General features: G+C 43.0%; 1 long non-coding RNA gene across 1 annotated transcript; it reads right to left on the bottom strand.

Moving 5' to 3' along the window:
- Window positions 1-2220: 2220 nt before the first annotated feature.
- Window positions 2221-2990, bottom strand: LOC116481978 (uncharacterized). Its single transcript, XR_004251685.1, has 2 exons — window positions 2803-2990; window positions 2221-2406 (listed from the first exon to the last, which is right to left on the bottom strand). It is a non-coding gene; the product is annotated as an uncharacterized LOC116481978 (long non-coding RNA).
- Between the last annotated feature and the right edge of the window lie 918 nt (window positions 2991-3908).

Here is a 3908-nt window from a genome sequence, read left to right as displayed (position 1 = left end):
AGCAAGTTAATATACTGAGTGAGATACCAGAGATTGCGGCAGACGGAGTCTAATAATCATATGAGAAGGGAGGAAACCTCAAATCCTCCTCTCCAAGGAGTATGGGGCTGGAGGTTTTAAGGAGCTAGGAGTGGGCAGAAATGTGGGATCATGATTGGTGGCAGAGTGCAGAATGAAGTCTTGGGGCGGGAGAGGAAAAAACTTCATTATCATCCTGATTTCGTTCTTCTCTGGGGCTCTTCAAACTGGTAGCATCAGCCTTCTGCTGGCATCCAGGATCTGAAGAACATCTTGAGCAATTCTTAAACAAAGCCTTATGATTCTAACTTTGGAAATCCTATCTATGGAAACAGTGGGCACGCAAATTGTCCGTATCGGGTGCTATGTGGCTTTTAGTTACAAGGAAGTGGGCCAAAGGGCAGACTCATGAATGCTTAATTATAACTGTATTTCTGTTCAGAACCTGACATGTAGTTCTTGTTAACCCTGTGAATACAGTATCATAGTCAGAGCAGGGCCCAATGCTGAGTCATTTTTTTTCTCTTTTTTCTTCCTTTAATAAAAGTAAAAGAGCATTGTATTAAGATTCAGTTCGGGCTGCAGTTGAACTAGGAGGGTAGGCTTCCTTTTCCTCTGAGGGTTTCTCAGCTTTAAAGCTGGAGAGCAGTTTGATTTCTAAAGTATTTTTTTAACTTTAATATCTAATAAAATACAGTTTCTTTTTCAAAGAGGATCTCCATGTAGCCACGAAAAAATATCTACTTTCGAATCAAAAATAAAAAAGCCAACATAAAAAAGTAGCCCAATTCAGAAAAAAAATAGGGGAAAAGATTCATTTGTGATGCTCACACAGATATATTTCTACCAGGTTGCAGATTAAAAACAAAGGAAAAAGATCTTCAGTCATAGACCTCCTTCCCTCTCAGGAGGGTTTCAACAATTCAAGTGCAAAATAGAGAGATCAGTAAAGAGAGAGGCAACCATAGGCAACCAAGTTTATAACCATAGAGGCTGGTGGGGAGGAGGGGGATGGGTATCAGAAAAACCAAGCAAGAGGGAAAAAGCTGAGTATGGAGATGGATTGGGGTTGTTTGTTCAATGCCTGTGTTAATAAAATTTATTCTATCTTTTAAAAAAGTTAAATAAGAAATACCAATTATTATTTTATTTTAGCCCACTGGTAAGAAATGTTGTATAAATTCTTCTCTGAATCAGGAAAATGCTTAACTCTGATATTTTTTATTTTTCTAAAAGGTTCTTTTCATTTTCAACATTTTCATAGGCACTTTATTGGCATTTGAAAAGAATCAGCCGGGCACAGTGGCTCATACTGGTAATCTCAGCAGATTGGGAGGCTGAGGCAGGACGATTGCTTTTGAGATCAGCCTGGGCAGCATAGGGAGACCTCATCTCTAAAAAAAAAATTAAAAATAGCTGGGCATGGTGGCTCCAGCCTGTAGTCCCAGACACTTGGGAGGCTGAGGTGGAAGGATTGCTTGAGCCTGAGAGGTTGTGGGGATGCAGTGAGCTATGATTGCACCAACTGCCCTCCAACCTGGGGGAAAGAAAGAAAAAGGAAAGAAGGAAGGAAGGAAGGAAGGAGGGAAGGAGGGAAAAAGGGAAGGAGGGAAGGAGGGAGGGAAGGAAGGAGGGAAGGAGGGAAGGAAGGGAGGAAGGAAGGGAAAGAAAGAAAGAAAGAAAGAGGCAGGCAGTTAGGAAAGGGGCAGAGAGTGGGTTTAGCAATGTGCAATGAGCATCTAATAAATTATAGTTGCTTCTTCAAAGAGGATCCCCATATAGCTATGAAGAGATACCTACCCATAGGTGTATATATAGGTAGGTGGGGGGGCTATACAATACATGGTGATTTGAAGAACAGGAAGGGAGCTCAGAGAGCAATAGTGTGGGGTAAATCTCCTTCCCAGAAGGAGCGTGGGGTGGTTGACACACTTCTGTCTCACAGCAGGACTGAGCTACCACAGTGGGTTGTGGCACAGGGGAAGATGCGTGGGTGCAGCCAGGAGGAAAGAGGTCAAGCAGAGTCCAGGGTTCAACCACTCCCAACAAGAAAGGATGACGAGGGCATTGCCGGTGATCAAATGCCTGAAGGACAATTTCTGAATGGCAAAGAAGTGACATGGAGTCTGACCAGACCAGAATGTGGGCACCACGGGGCCCATGGCAGAAGACCGGAAGAGAAAAGAAGGCTAGGCCATTCGATGTTTTGTGATTTTGTTTATCTGGTTTGTTTTCCCATACCTAAGATGTTGAACTTGTCTGTAGGGCTGGGAAAGAATAGTTCTGAATCTGAGGATCAACTTTGCCACATTTGAAGTAGTTTCCTTCACTTTTTTACTTGTTGGGTCCTATTTGGTGTTCCCTTACATAATTTCAGGATCTTTTCCCCTGTGGAAGTCAAGTTGCTTCCATCAGCAATAGCCAATCCCGGAGTGGCAGGAATTCTTGCTGTACGTGGTGATCTAGTGACCTGAAAGTTGCTGTCTGACTGCTGGGAGCCTGGTAGGCAGCCTCCACACTCCCAGCTCTCCAGTGTCCTCACTCTCTGGTCTTAGTCTCCAAGGCCCCAGGCTAAGTAGGAACCCAGCCTATGAATAAGTCTCCCAAGGTTTTTCTGGCCCCAAGGTTATCCCCCTAAGACAGGTGAACAAAGGCTTCCCTCCTTTCAGGACTGCTTGTTAAGCAAGGAGGGCCTGAGTTTCTCTCCCACCCTCTCACTCCTAGCAGAGATTCAGGCCTGGCCTTGAGCCTCTACACCAGGAATCCCTTCCTTCTTAGACTCACCGCTGAACACAATGCTTCTCTTTCTTCCCGGAAGGTGGCAGCGCCTGAAACGTCTCAGAAAGCTTCCAGCCTCTGCCTGCTGGGCCTCAGCAGGAATTTGGCTTTGTTTCAGCAGTTGGATCACAGCTGAGAGGAGGGGGTTGCAGGGATACTGACAGGGAAGTCCTTCTCAGGACAAGGAAGGAGGCCTGGTGAATGGAAATAGAAGGTCTACAATTGGAGTCCAAAAAATAGAATGTTATCTCACAGGAGAAGGTAATAGATGTCAGGCACTAAAAGCAGTAAATCATCTAGAGGTTAAGAGGGGAAGGAGAAGGGAGTTAAAATGTAGCAAAGATGGATGAGGAGGTCACTTTAGTGTTCAGGGAGAAAAAATGCTGCGACGAATGAGTCACAGGGAAGACTTGAGACATACATTATACACATCTTAATCACAGAGAATATATATATATATATATAGTCTCCCTAATTCTAATTCAAGGTGTGTATATATATATATATAGTCTCCCTAATTCTAATTCAAGGTGTATATATATATATATATATATAGTCTCCCTGATGTGAAAAATTTTTTTTAATTTTTTTCTATTTTTCTTTTTTTTGATGTGATTTTTATACAATCCAAGAATTTTTTTTTTTTTTTTTTTTTTTTTTTTTTTTTTTTTTTTTTTGGCGAGTCTCGTTTTGCCAGGTGAGTGCAGTGTGGCCAATTCGGTCATGAAGTCCACCTCCTGTTCAGCCTTCTCCTGCCTCACCTCTCGGTACTGGGATACAGGCCCACCCCGGTTAATTTTTGTATTTTAGTAGAGGGGGTTTCATGGTCTCGATCTCTGACCTGTGATCCCCCGCCTCGGCCTCCAAGTGTGGTTACAAGGTGAGCCATGGCCGGCGAATATTATACAAAGAGAAGTGATCCACTATTTCTTCACTCCAGCAATGGGCTACTTACTTTACATACTTCTTTCCTGCAATAATCCTACCTTCATTATATGAATGAGAAGAGATTGAGTCTGAGGGGCTAATGAACTTTTCTAAATTCACTGCTTGGGGGTGTGTATGGAATGGTTCTCTCATTTGACTCTTTCAAAAGTTGGTCCTCTTTTTAC

Source organism: Hylobates moloch, unplaced genomic scaffold, assembly GCF_009828535.3.
Source record: "Hylobates moloch isolate HMO894 unplaced genomic scaffold, HMol_V3 SCAFFOLD_14, whole genome shotgun sequence".
In the NCBI taxonomy this organism is placed as follows: domain Eukaryota; kingdom Metazoa; phylum Chordata; class Mammalia; order Primates; family Hylobatidae; genus Hylobates; species Hylobates moloch.
This window is presented reverse-complemented; position numbering and strand designations above follow the sequence as displayed.